Below are 15,793 nucleotides of genomic sequence, written 5' to 3' on the forward strand. Positions count from 1 at the left end.
GCTCAATGGCAGAATTCTCACCTGCTGTGCTGGAGATCCGGGTTCAACTCCTGGAGCCTGCCCATGTAAAAAAAATGTAAAAAAGTTATAGGAAAGGGAAAAGTTAATTTTTTCACTGTAAGTTTTCATTTGTGATGAATCTACCATTTTGACTTTCATACTTACCCAAATTCTCAAAGGAACAGAAGACATATTTGTTTGATTTGTCTTTCATGTTTGCATTTAATTCTAATGCCACTTAAATAATATAATAGAGCAATTATTGTTACTTCAAACTGCTTGAGTCAAAACTTTTTGTTTTGATTGTTCTAGATTTTAAAGTTTAATGCATTGATATTATGTTATTTTATAACTGTATTCAAATTAAGAAGAAATCAAAATTTTCACTTACCCTGTCTTTCTGACAGACTGAATGAAAACCCTCTCATATTGAGAGAACTTAAGAAATCCAACTTGCAGTTACACTTAGATGGCAAACTCTCATCTATTCCGCTTATCCTTATGAAGGCTTCATGGTGAATTGTTTTACCAATCATTAGGATACGTTGCTCTAGACCAGTGGTTTTCAGTTTTTTAACTTCAGGAATACTTTATATAAATGAAATGTTATGGAGCAAATCATTTCAAGAAATGTCACAGAGCCCCACTTTCTCCTTTCAGTTTCCTTCTTCAGGAAAATCTACATATCCTTAAGTTTTTCCTGGGCAGAGTTTGACAACCATGGCTTTAAATTACGTATTTCCTGTCTGATTACTTTCAAGGTCAATAGCTTGCACACATATATATATATATACATACACAAACATATTCCTAACAAAGTAAAGAAGACATACTCATAATATTATTTCTGCTTTCTGCAACTGGCCAAGTCATGTGGTCACAGCTGGTATTTGTTACTGTCTTCTTCCACCACCCATCTCATATTCTTTTTGCCCTCAGCAAGTCCTCAGTGCTAGTTCTTTACCTAGTGATGGGTTCATTCCTGAAGAGTCTGGGTCATTAGCAATCTTGCCTCAATTGGTTATTGTTGTTTTCCATTGAATTTAATCATAAGGCATGATAGTGCTAAGAAATGCCCTATGGGATCTCCTGTATTCCAAGAAAGCTCTTCCTTACTTCCATTGTGTTTTATTAATTCTATCTCCCATTAATACTTAGGATTCCCTTGCTAATTCAGTAATTCCCTTCATCTCCTGTTTATTCAGATGCATGAGAAAACTGAGTGGCACTTACTTTTCACTTCAATGGAATCATTATTCTTTCTCCTTGTGGAAACACTCTCCCTTTTGGAACTAAGACATGTAGGCCAGCAGAGCTTAAGGTCATGTGGACAGAAAGCAAATTTTTTTCTAGTGGTTAACTAAGGATAATAGTGAGTGGTGCCACTCTCATTTCCACCTCTGGATTCCTGGACCAGTGAAATCTGGCTATGGGAGAAATAACACCATAGGGCAGACACTGATTTAGAACATATACAGCCTCCTGAAGAACAATGCCCCAGCCCTTCAAGGTACTGCCAATCGGTGAATCTCCAAAAGGTCATTGCACCATTCTATCAATCCATCTGCTTCAGGACCATAAGGAACATGGTATGACCAGTGAATTCCATGAGCATTTGCCCTTTCCCACACTTAATTTGCTGTGAAGTGGGTTCCTTGATCAGAAACAATGCAGTGTAGAATAGCACTGTCTTGGATAAGGCACTCCGTAAATCCATGGATGGCAGTTATGGCAGAAGCATTGCATTTCAGGGAAGGCAGATCCATTTCTGGAATATATTTCTATTCCAGTAAGAACAAAATGCTGCCCTTTCCATGGCAAGAGTGGTAGAATGTAATCAACTTGTCACCAAGTTGGTTGGGGACTGAGTGTTGGTCTCTGCTACTTGTTAAGTCCAAGCCATTCAGGAATCCATGTAGGACAGTGAGTCAAAGCTTCACAGATTTATTGAAGGTAAAAAGCAGGTGGGAGAAAAAGAAAGCAGGTGGAAGCCAGTGAAACCTTCCAGGAGAAAGAAAGAAAATGGCTCTTGGGACTTGCAGGTGGTCAAGGCCTATTCCTGCTTGATAAACCTTGACTGTACATACAGCTGCACATCAAAGGAGAGCAGCAAATCAGAACCCTAGCAACCAATCAGATCATAAGGCAACAAGCCCATCCAGTCAAGGGATGACACACCACCTATTGGGCACCTTTCCCTCTCAGCATAGTTTTCCTTTTTAATGCAGCTCCCAGAACAAACAGCTGGAACCATTTTTTTTTTCCTTTCAGTGACTCCCAGGAGCCATTTCCTTTCCTTTCACTGGCAGATTTCACTGACTCCCACCTGCTTTCTCCCTTCAGTAAATCTGTTAAGCTTTGACTCGCTGTCCTGCATGGATTCTTTAGTGACTCCAACACAACATAATGGTGCCAAAACCTGTGAATGGAGGTCACACTGAGGCTTAGCTTTCCAGACCCTCAGGGTGATGGGACTGCCTTCCAGTCAACCCCATTTGGAGATTAGACTAGGGTTTGAGTCTCCAGTCCCTTGGGTGATGGGACAGCTTTCCAGTTGACTCCATTTTCCAAACTGCACAGCCATTCAGGTTTCTATCCATTCAATGCCTTGAGTCTGACTCAAACTATCTTGACATGATGCTGGCTCACATCCACAACACTCACATGTCTACAACTAATTCAGCCATAGGTAAGTGATGCCTTTCTGACCAGACCCTCCCCTTGAGAGTTTTATTCAGTGTCCCAATGAAACCTCAGCCTGCACCAGCATGCCTGGCCTAAAGTTTGAGCTCAATCAAAACTCTCCAACATTCCAGTAGCATTTTTCCCCATTGTTAACAGTCAAAAGTAGTTTGGGGACAGCTTGAGTGAAAGTCTATGCACAATTTCCTGGTCTCTGATGACAATCTGGGGATGCCTGCTTTGTTTCTGTGAAGAAATGTAGGTCTGATGGTTAGTCTCATTTGAACTATGTCTTGGGTAGTCCCATAAGCCTCTAAGTCTTGGTTACCATAAGCCTCCAGTGAAGCAGTAACTCATAAGCCTCTCATGAGCAGAATTCCATGAGCCTCCTGTAAGCAATACCCCAACACATGTCAGCCTCATGTCCACAAGGAGACTGTAAGCCTCTGAGGGAGCTGGGAATCATAAGTCTCCAGGGAGCACTAAGCCATAAGCTTCCTATGAGAAAAATTCTGTAAACCTCCCATGAGCAGACCTCCATAGGCCTTCCCTTCTAAAGCTACTCTTCCCCCTAAATCTACTTCCCCTTGGATGTTTACTCTGTAATCTCAGTAAACTCCTACTAGAAGGGGAAATAAAACCAAAGAAACATATTTTTTTCTGCAATACAGCTTGGCTGCAATATTCTGTAAAACAACAAAAATGATGGCCAGAACTTTTGATTGGCAAATTCTCACCAAACATAATAGTTTTATTCAGTGCAATGGCAAATGATTTGATGCTCCCTACTCCCAAGCTTTCTGGACTCTCAGATTTCAACCTTCTCTGTACCACTCTATCACTTTGTCTCCTTCATAAAAAACCTGAGCTTTCTGCCCTTCAGCAAGCCTCCTTAATGCTGAGGAATCCTCCAATAACTTCTCCTACTGCTGACCATCCCCCTCCTGAATATGTTCCCCCTCCACAGTCTTCCCCAACCCCCTCTGCCCCTTCCCTCTTTCTCTTTGAGAAATTAATCAATTGCAGAGTATTTTCTAGAACTTGATAGTCAACGTACTTTTAAAATTATTTGTATTTTCAGATATTATTAAAACAGATTTTTTCAACCTCTGATAAAAGGAATTTAATTATAAATTTTGAGTTGAACAAATGCGATTTTATTCTGCTTGGGTATGTTTTCCCTAAATCTGTATAAGCTTACTGATAAGTTAAGCTAGTATTGCAAATACATTCTTGAAATTCCTCTTAAAATAGCCCGAGTAGATAGGCTAGGTTAGGTGAACAGAGCAATGTACCAGCTAACAATAACACTTAGGTAAATTATAATAAAATTGAAAATATGCTAATGCTTCAAAGATTCTATTTAAAAAAATCAATTAAGTTTAGTAAAAATATAAACAGATTTTTATAACTTTGATTACCTGAATTTCAAAGAATCTGGCTTTTGGTTACTTGACCATTTGTTACCTCAGTATGGGAAAGAATCTGAATTAGTAGTGGATTTCTTAATATCAATCAGAATATTTATGTTAATAAATGCTGCCATAAATAGAGAAAACCTAATTCTTGGCTTTAAAAAGTTTATATACTAGTTAGAATATACTTACACCAGGGCATAGTGTAAAATAGTTATAATGAAAGAATAAAAATGCAGGAAGAATTGAAAAAGCAGAGAGATAAAGAATAACCTAAGAAGTCCTCATAGAGATGACACATGTAAGACCTTTAAATAAGAAAGTAGCATTTAAACAAATAGAACTCTGAACTAGTTTTTAGAAACTGTAACTTAATTGTGTGAATTAACATATTCCTGGCATTGTTTAGCAGTTGGGAACATTGCTGAGAAAAATTCAACTTCTTTTTCTGGGTATAAATCCCTTGAATATCAAAAAGCTGATTATATTTCAAACTTGGGGCTTTCCTGACCTCTGAAGGTAGTGCTGAATTGGACTAAGGGATTCTAGATATATTATAAAATAGTCATTTATATGTTCTAAGTATTAAGTATACAAATGCTTGGCTATGTTCTAAACCCAAGCATAAATTTCTCTCCTTCCTCCACTATTGTATAATATCTCTATCTCTTTACCCTTCATGAATACTTTTATTGAATGAAAATATATAGGTTCAAAAGCTTTGTATCATATATTTAATATAATAAAGCTTTGTATTAAGCTGAGTATTCATACAAAACTAAAGTTTAGTTTCCTCCCTGTTAAAATAACCTGGACATCAGAATAATATCCTTATTAATTTTTATGTTGTAATTATCCTTTATTTCAGAAGACAAGTCTTTTCACTTTTAGAGAAAAACTGTTACAAATAATTTGTTCTTTCACCTTGTATAAGTAAGGTGCTAAAATAACTTAACCTATTGCATAAGAAGTATTTGGAAAGTATTGCATACTGCATAAAATGGAAAAGATTAACCTGCCTTTTTGAATGTGTGAACTTATGGGTCACAATTTCTACATCATCTTTTGGTGCCTGCTGGTACTTGAGTCTCTTTATATGTATAGAAGTCAAGATGGATGTTAGAGTTGGATCCTAAGGAAAATCATCAGTGCCTTACCACCTAAAGAAGGCTATTAAAGATCTCTCAGGCAAAGCAAGTTTAATCTCCTTAAACATGGGGGAAAGGGTTGCTTCTACTCATGCAAAAAAAAAAAAATGTTCTCCAGAATTTAGTGATTCAGTGCCCTTGGCTTCATCAGGATCCTCTCCAGTCTATGCCCTCCCATTAACAGCTGTCACCCTGCAAGGTTGGGAATTCAATGTACATTGTAATTCAGTCACTTACAGTATGAGACTCTGTGTTCATTTTCCAGAAATCAACTCTGTGACTACGGATGCTTTTCTTTATGAAAGATATAAAATATTTCATATATTTAATATGTCATTCAGTCTGGGAATTTAAAGTGCTGAGCTGATTATTCCCTTTCTGAACTTCCTCCAATTAAGTTAGAAGTAACTATCTAATCTCATTATACTTTCCAGGTTGACAAAAATCTTCTAAAGTATAAAATACTTGGCCACCCAGAGACTTGCCTGTTATAAATATTTTTTATACAATAAAATCCAAATTTTATTAAGAATTTCAAATTATATTTCAAATTTCTAGAATGAATTGAGCAATTTTGGAATTGGAGAAAAGACTTAGATGAATATTGGCATACCTTGAAGCTAACTTTATTAAGAAAACAATTTTTCTGCAAACCATCTGTCCTTTTTTAACAAGATGAAATATTATCTACTCCTTCACTTTGGAAATAGCTATTTCTAAAAGAACAAAAAAAGTTGTGATTTTGCTACTTCTTAAATTTGTTCATAATTGGAATTTTTTTAAAAATAGGATTTTGTCATTAGATGAAACGTGTAAGTAGGGTAAAAGTTGTGATGATGAAAACTATGGCTACAAAACAACTTAAAAATCAGCACAGATGTCTAATCTGCACGAAAATCATTTTGAAAATAAAAAGGGAAAAAAGTTTTTCATGGCATTTTTTCTGATAAGCTATTGCAATTGGTTAAGGATTTATTTCCAGCAATCAATTAAAATCTAAGGAGAGAAAAGAGTAATGCTATGCAATAGTACACACATTCAAATTACAAGACCTCAATACTAAATATTCAAAAAAGGAAACCACTAAGAATTAATCACTTTAATTTTACTATAAACAGGAAATCTTAGCCTTTCTTCCTCTATATTAGTCCATCCTCACAGTCAAAGCTTTAAGTTCATCACAAAAAATTAACAGTAATTAGACTGATGTATTTAAAATGTGGCTCTACTTTCAAATTTTATGGCAATTTTTTTCAAAAATGGTCTTATTTCTACTTCAGTCCCATAACTAAAATTAGTATTTACTACATGGCCATGTAAAATATCTGAAAAATTCATTGAACTTTTGAAATAGTTGCTCATCCATTTATTCATATTAAAATAAGAGAGGTCTGCGAGTGTTACTGTCCAGATCCAGAAAGAGGTACATAACCTTTGTTTTCCAGTTAAGAATTATCAAGCTCTTGTGTAAATAAAATGATTAATTATCATCTGAGGTATACTAAATAGATCCAAATTTTTGAGCTATCAATGACATAGAGCAAACATTTTACAAAATTTTTCTCACTTTGCATGCATGCTTTTATAGAAGTTAAAACAATTTTTCAAAAAAATACAGAAAGATTAAAATAGATAAGATTGCTATAATCTGACTATATATAATATTCTCATTCTTGGTGGATCAGTAAAACATAACAAAGGATTTTTCTCTATGCAGATTTTAAGGTTGTGCAGTTAAACCATTATTTGGTATCCTTTGAAGAGGTTGACGTCTTAACAATTTATGTTCCTTCTCAGAAACATTCATATACTATATAGGAAACAGTCACAGTTTATTTGGGAAAATTCATATATTATACAGGATATACAAATTTGAGGCAGGACAATAAATTATAGCTACAATGCTATTCTAGCTACATTGTAGTGATTATGTTGTTCAGTTAATTATCCATTATATACAACTGGATTTTTTAATAATATCATCTACAGAGGGGCCCAAAGCACTCACCTAAATGTAAAAGTGTTCATATTTAATGTGCAGTTTCCATAGTCTGATGAACACGCAGCGACTATATACACTGTAAACAGCACAGGGCATGAAATCCATTTTTGACCACAAACATTATTCTCACAGAATCAAGCATATAAGGTCTAAAGTAAGGTGCCTGAGTTTTCCTCTTCAAGCAAACTTTTCATTTAAGAGGGCTGCTATGCATTTCACTGACACTATTTGCTTATTTCAAATATGGTGACAGTTTGAAAACATTTCTAGCATCCATTCTGGGGAGTGCCTGCTGAGTCTGCAGTGTACTCTTCTGATTGTCCTTGATGGGACACAAATCTTCATCCTTTGAGAACAGATTTGATTTTTTAAGAAGACAGGCATAGTTATTCACAGCCAAGTCAATCAAACTGGAATACCACCCTGGATCAAATGTGAAGTATCATTATAGAACAATAAGATCAATTTTCTTGTATAGCATATAGATTAGCATTTAAAAGATGCTGAACAATGGTAGTCCTAGTGGAGTAAGAGGTTCCTAGAGTGACTTTGATGACTCTGAGAGGCAATGTTCATTTGAATGGTATATCTGGTTAGCATGTTTGGAGTTTTAAAAGTCAGGCTTTATTGGTTGTTTCTCACATAGAGTTTAATATTCCTCTTCAGTTTCAGTCCATTTTGCTTTCTTATAGGTTATCTTATTAAAGCTGTGGCAGGCAGGGACCCAGTGATTGTCATGAAGCCTCAGCTTATAGTCAGGGAAGCCCTTCAAAACTGATGGGGAGCACATCAGTATCCTGCCCATAAGGCAATGCCTGCCAATAGGGTTTGGGGTGCCACCAGCACAGGGGCATATCCCCTTCCACATATTTTTTTCCTGCACTGCTTGCAAGGATCCTCTCTATAGTGTGGATCTTGAACCTGGTGAGAATCTGTTGGCCTGATGTTGTAGTGTTCAATGATAAACTTAACACAGGAGCAGGTACATTTAAGAGCCACTCAACTTTCAGTGGGAAATAACCTGAAGATTTTCACCATAATGTACTGGGGCAAAAAGGCCATGTACTGCTGAGGGTCCAAAGGCTGATAGACTTTAAAACTGGTCTCCAAAATATCATGAGACACCTGCTTTTTCCAACTGGATGCCTCATGAACCGTTAATGTATTTTGCACAGAAAGTGGGGGCAGGACAAATGGCTCAGCTGAAACATTTTTTTTCCTCAGATGCACTCATCCTCAGCATTATCTTCAGGCTAGCTGTCCTCTGCAGACTCTTTTGTTGTGCTTTCATTCAACTGGGGACAGTCCAACTGGAACTGACCAGGTGGCAAAAAAAAAAAAAAAGACAAAAAAATCAAATCCCTAATAGTGGGTCTTCACAGGGGTTTAAACTAGAAGGTTGTTCTTTCTCGACCTTGGACACAGTGATGCTAATGCACAAAGTTTCTTTTGTTTTTAATCAGGATTTAAGCTACTAAATGGTACACACTCCCTGCTTTTAAAATCATCAGCATTTGTGGGCAGTTCAGTGGCTTGGGGACAGATGTAAAGAGGAAAAAGTAATCCAACAAGTTCCTCTGTTCTTTCCACAAAAGAGCTATTGCTGTTTTTTCCTGGCAATTTGCTGACCTGGCTCGAATTCTGCCACTGTCTGTATGGAAATTCATATCTTCCTTTCCAGGGAAGCAGAAGGTAGACCAGTGCAGGCTATCCACAAGGCCATATACATCTTGCTTCAGTGCTGCTTACAGTCTTTGGATTTTTTTCCTTCCCAGGGTCATAACCTAGATCATTTTCCTCATCTCTTTCTTCTTCCCCTTCTTCATCTACTTCTTCACCTTCTTTATCATAACCATCACCATCATCCTCAGTAGCTTCTTCAGTAAAGTATAATACTGATCTTGGGATTATACATTCACTTAAGAAAGTGAGATTTCAGAATTTCACCTACTGTATGAGACCACAGGAAGAGAGGTTTAGGTTGTCCAAAACCTAAATTTTCTGTAGCACATAATCTAACTCAACCTGTCTGGATGGATAAGTTAAACAACCCAAACACCTGAGCCTAGAATGGGAATGAGGGCTTGTAATTCTGTATAGCTTAATATAGTACCTGGATATACCCAAGAGTATGTTGAGGAGATAATTAAAAATATTGGCAAAGTCCCTTGAGGGATGGAATAAGAAATATGGAACTATTAATCTTTACCTGATACTGCCTCAAATACTGGGTGCTCCCAAGTCAATAGGCCAAGTCCTTGATCTTGAGGATTGCCCCTGTGAAACCTAATTTTGTAGCAGAGAAACTAAGTCTACCTATAGTTATGCTTAAGTCTAACTTCCAGAAAATCACTTTTGCTGCTCTCTCTCGAAACCCAACTTTGCAAGTGAAATAATTACCCCCTCTCAGATGTGGGACATAACATTCAGGGGTGAAAGTCTCCTTGGCAATGTAGGTCATGACTCCCAAGGATGAGCCGGCCTTGGCACCATGGGATTGACAACACCTTCTTGACCAAAAGTGGGAAAATAAATGTAAAAAAATAATGTATTAGTGGCTAAGATTTCAAGTACCATCGAGAGGCTATTCTGGAGGCTACTCTTACACAAACTTCAGCCAGATATTTCTAATTACCAGGGTTTGCCAAACCCCAACCAAAACCATTCCTGCCAACCCTAAAGACCACCTAGGTCTTTATCTGAGATTCTACAAAAGTTTCACACCAAAGATTAGTTCCAGAAGCTTACAACCTCCAGATGGGTTCTTAGGTCAGATAACTCCTGAAATCCAGAAGGACCATCCTTTCCAAGAACATCATCTAGTTCCACCCCCCCATCCCATATTATCAACAGCCCCTTCCAACATGAAAAACTTAGAATGGGTATAGTTTAAATACCACTAAAGATTGGGAGAAGGATCAGAAGAGGAGGAGTAATAAACAGAGAAGATAGGATTTAGCAAATGAGTAAGACTGCTAGATCATTATATTGATATTTCTTTCAGTCTCCAGTATTTTGAAGCAGCTAGGAGGAAAAACCTAAAATTGTGGAACTATAGCCCATAACAATACTCAAATCTCTTCTATAACTACTTGTTAAAATATACTTTGAATTTTTTTGCTTTTTGTATATATGTTATATTTCACAATAAAAATGGTTTAAAAAATTGACCAATTTCAAAGTTTGCAGCAAGGATAGCTTCAGCAGCATCACACAAATCACCACTCTCAGGAACTTCAGAATGAGTCAAAAAATTAAAGTCATTGGAAACAGTTTTGGCCACAGTACCATCTGCCCCATGTCCCTTGTGTTTCTGTTTCTTGTTGATGGTTTTCAGTGTGACATTCTTCTTCTTTTCCAATCTATCTGACACCCATGGACAATCCATAATTTCTAGTTCATCAAAAGAAAAGGGATCAGAATCATCTGCTTCTAACTTTATCTTACATGTCTTTGTTGACACTTCATTTGTGAAATACCCATTGGGTTCACAGTGAAATTCTGAGAGAAAAACTCATAGGCTGACCAGCATCTGAGAATGTCTACCTTAATATCCTTCAAGTGCTTCAAAACAGATTCATCATTATCCTTAACCTTATCACTGAGTAACTCAACATTCTTAAAAACAGTCAAAAAAAAAAAAAAAAAACTCAGGAATTCCTTTGGAGTCTTCTTTTCCTTTATCCTTTTTCTCATCTTCAAGATTGGACTTTTCTTTCAGCTCCTCCAAAATTCCATCTTCCTTTTCTGGGTTCCATTCACATTCTTCTTCTGTAGATTTATAAATTGCATTAATGATCTCACTGATTATCAAATAGAGGCTGGTAGAGAACAGCACACTTTCTTTCAAGATCGCAAACTTTTTCACAGAATTTGGCATCTATCTGTGTACACTCAACTTGAAGGTTTTTTAGGGCATTTACTCATCTTTAAGTACCACAGACAAACTTTCAATGTTTCCTGTTGGTATTTCTACCAGACCATCAAGTCTTTCTTGAAGGGATGCAAGAATAAGGATTTTGCTTCATCTGAACAGTTAGCTGACATACTTTGATTTCTGTTTTTTCTCCAACATCACCCAAACATTGATCAAGTTCAGACTGTTCTCTGATGTCACATTCTGCCATGTTGTAAGAACTCCAAATATCAGCAGCTAGTACAGGGAGCCAGGAGGCCCAAGCTTCACAAGTGACTCAGTGTGGCAGAGGCATTGGGAGGCATAGGAGGCCATGCAACAAGCAGATGGAGCCACAAAAGACCAGAGAGCCCTATGCTTACTCTCATATACCTCTTATAAATATTTGATTGGGATTGTCCAATGATAATATTTTGCATAGCTCTGTTGCCACATAATCTATGGCATAGACTATCAGTGCTCTCTTTATTAATGTAAATGGAGTCATTAATTTAAAACTAATAAAATTGGAAAATCAATTCCAAGAACCCCAAAACCAATTTAGAATATTCATACTTAAGATTCCGTTCCTCTAGAAAATAAGAAAAATCTGTATCAGTCAGGTTCTCCAGAAAAACAGAACCAGCAAAATACAAACATATCATATATTCATTTTAAGTAATTGGCTCAAGCAATTGCGGGGATTGCCAAGTCAAAAATCTGCAGGGCATGCCTGCCTGCTGGAATCTCAGGCAACAGCTGATATAGTAGTTTTGAGGCAGAATTATTCTCCAGTCCAGGAAACCTCAAGTTTTACTCTTAAGGCTTTCAACTGATTGTATAAGGTCCACTCTTATTATTGGATGGTAATCTCCTCTACTTAAATTTAACTGAATATAGATGCTAATCACATGGACAAAATATTTTCACAGCAACAACCTTTGACCAATAAATTGGGCACCAGTGACTAGCCAAGGTAGAATACATAATTAGCCATCACAGATGGAAAATTGAATAAAATAACAATTTCATCCTCAAGGAAACCATAGTCAAGGAAGATAGAGTAATCATCTACACCTTAATGCTGATTCATACCTTAAGCAATTACTATTATTACATAACGTATACATATAGGATTTTGCATATGTGTGAGTTTTATCCTCAGAATTGTTTAATATCATGCTCTGGAAGAAATAATAACCAATTATTGCATTTTACTTTCTAGTGGAAACAGTAATAAATCTTTTAATTGTGGAAAATTAGAATGGTATTAAAACTCTAATTTTAAGACCTTGTAGTTGAGTAATTATACTGATGTCCCCAAATTAATGAGTAGAGTTAACGTTTCCATTAATCAGATTTCACATTTCAACTAAGTGTATCATAGGACACAAAATAAGCCAAACATTCCACTGAAGAGTGAAAATGATCATGACTGATCCAAAATAGTATACCTCTCTCAAACCATCATGGGGCAACCAAATTAATTAGCATTATTTGAAAAGTATGTTTGCTGATTTAATTATTTTTGTGAACTGCTTTAGTACAGTTAATATTGTAATATATTTGAGGCAGCATCTATGGGGAAGGTACATTATTAGACGTTGAAAGACTGACCAATAAAGAAGGAAAAGAGAGAGAGAGCAGAATCAACAACTATAGAACTCTGATTTGTGTGTTCCGATATGATAGCAAACATTCTTTAGCAGCTCAGTAACCCTGGATGGATACTAAAGATTGAAGCCCATAAGAGTGATCTGTCTTTTATCAGAGTATATTTTTAACAGAAATGGAACACCAACTAATAGCATGTTCCAGTCTGTCTGGGAAAGTTTGAAGAGGAAACCAGAGTCACTTACTACTGAGTTGGCATTCTATCCCCATCCTACCCACCCATCTTACTAGAAAGGACCAAACTCATCAGGGCTTAAATGGACACTTTGAAGAATTCCAAACTCCTTTGGAACATCTTCCAGAATGAGTAACAGCTGGCAGCTGTGAATAACCTTAAAATTTAATTTGGAAAGAAGTGGGATAATGTCTGAGAGTATGTTTTGATAAATTGTTATCCAGCAAAATAAGGGAATGAAGTATTTTGAGGAATCAAAAAGTCTATTTAGTATATATTTATCATAGACTGTATATATAGCACTCTTATTCATGGAATTAGATTACAAATAAAATAGATTTAATACAGGCTATGTGTTGGGTATAATTTAATCTTCCCTTGTTCCTTGAGAAAACACTTCAATATAGTGTATATATTTTGGTCTATATTATGAATATAAGTTTCCCCAGAAAATAGAGCATTCCAGTTGGGCCTTCCCTATTTACACAATTTTATTTGGTTTATGGAACATAGCCAAATGAATAGGAGCTTAATTTATTGCAAATAATCCATCCTAATTGGTCATCTGAACACTCAGTATCTCTCCTTCCAATATTCATGAAACAATGAAAAGAAAATTTTTATCAAAATGAATAAACATACACGTATTCTTTAAAAAATTAAGATTTGGCTAAAACTTTCATCATTTATACGTAACTCTAAAATATGGTAATGAGAACACATTTTCATTCTACCATTGACCTCATAGACAAGGAGAGAGTTTAACAGTATTATGATTCACTATACATAAAACATAGAAGGCTATTGTAAAATCTTTAAATCACAAATCCTCATGGATAAAAATGAACCAAAATGCAAGGTTATAAAAAAGTACTATCAACAAGTAAATGCCATGAGCATATAAATTATTTTTCACTCAGCAGAGTAACAACATGAATAAGAGAATATGTAATAAAAAATTTGTTATGATAAACTGCATACAATGAAACAATTCACCAAAAGCTTGTGATAAAATATTTGTTGTAAAACATGCCTAAAAATACCTTAGCACTGTTTAAAATGCCCCTTCACTTTAATGAGTCTTGTAAATTGCCAACAGTAATTTAAACAACTATGAAGAAGACTAAATCTGATAGTCCTTCATCATGATCTTTTTTCTTTTCATTCAAAAGACAAGAATGTCTTAAGTTTCAAAAATCGTGTGAAAAATTTTGAAGTCCCACATGTATTTCTGAATCTGATATTTAATATTATTTGGCATTGGTGGTCCTTACAATGAAAATGTTTAAAAAATCATCGCTTCCAATAACTTTTTCTCTTATTTCTTGGGGACCTAAAAGGAGTAATGTCGTTTTCAACTGTACCATATAACTTATTTCCTTCCTTTATATATTTAAATTGATATTAACATTTCAATATTTTGGTTATTAATTGAACACTGATATTTATTATATAAATATGAAATATGTACTACATTAAATATCTAATATTTAATAATCGACTAAATGTTAATATTTTAATATTTAATTATTAATATCTAAATTAATATTCCAAAATCAATACTTGTATGATAGTGTTTCTCAGTCTGATAGTATAAAAATCCTAAAATATTTTCCAGGTCCCATCTCAAATATGCTGAATCTAAATAGCTAGGCCTGGAGAAAATTTGAAAAATCTCTGATAAATCTATTCTGCAAAAAGGTCTTCAGTTTGAATACCAGGCTTTCCTCCTAAAAGAGCAAATAGGCTCCTTTAATTCAAGTCAACAAACAATTTAATAAGCATTTATTGAGTGCTATTAAATGGACAGTATAACAATAGTTCTCAGTGTTGCACAAAATCTGGAACCAAATTACCTAGACTGAAATTCTGCCTTAGCCATTTACTAGTTGTTGGCCTTTTCATGTGATATTTCAACCTCATCTTCATCCTTTGTAAAATGGGGATAACAATTTGCTTACTTCATGGTATGAGGATTAAATGTGTTGTTATGTGCAAAATAATATCTGGCACAAAAATAGTCAATGAATGCTAACCATTAATTTTTGTCTACTATTAATGGCTACTGATATAGGCCACGTGCTGTGTTGTGATTAGAGGAGATCTAAAAAGGAAAAGCATTTCTTTAATAACTCATAGATTACTAGCAGAATCAAACACACAAGTAAACAGATGTAATAATTATCTATTGTTGCCATATCAAATTAGCAGATGTGCATTGGCTTAAAAAATACCCATTTATTATCTGATCATTATTTCCATGGGTCAAAAGTCCGAGCACAATGTACCTCAGCTGGTTTGTCTGCTTAGGGTCTTGCAAGACCAAAGTAAACTTGTTGATCCAATTGGAATTTTTTTTTCTGGAAGCTCTGAGACAGAATCTGTTTCCAAGCTCATTCAGGTCATTGTCAGAAATCATTTTTTTTGAGGATATAGAAACTTCCCCCACTGGTGTCAGGCTTACTGCTCCTAGAGGCCACCTGTATTCTTTCTCTGGTAATTCTTTCCATTTTCAAACCAGCAATGGAATACCCTGTCCTTCTTAGGCCTAGAATTTCTCTGACCTCCCGTTCTTTCTTTCTCTTCTGCTTTTAAGGGATAGAGTGACTATATTGGGCCCCCCCGACAATCCATGATAATCATCCTTTTATTTGTTTTTTACTTTATTAGAGAAGTTGTAGGTTTATAGAACAACCATGCATAAAGTACAAGACTCCCATATACCACTCCACTACAAACACCTTGCACTGGTGTTATAATTTGTTACAATTGATGTTAGCACATTTTAATAATGGTACTATT

The 15,793-nt window shown here is 35.6% G+C and overlaps 1 pseudogene; it reads right to left on the reverse strand.

The window, feature by feature from the left end:
• Window positions 1-11,374, reverse strand: part of LOC143671781 (nucleosome assembly protein 1-like 1 pseudogene) — an 83,300-nt pseudogene extending 71,926 nt beyond the window's left edge.
• Window positions 11,375-15,793: the final 4,419 nt, after the last annotated feature.

Source organism: Tamandua tetradactyla, chromosome X (assembly GCF_023851605.1).
Source record: "Tamandua tetradactyla isolate mTamTet1 chromosome X, mTamTet1.pri, whole genome shotgun sequence".
Classification (NCBI taxonomy): domain Eukaryota; kingdom Metazoa; phylum Chordata; class Mammalia; order Pilosa; family Myrmecophagidae; genus Tamandua; species Tamandua tetradactyla.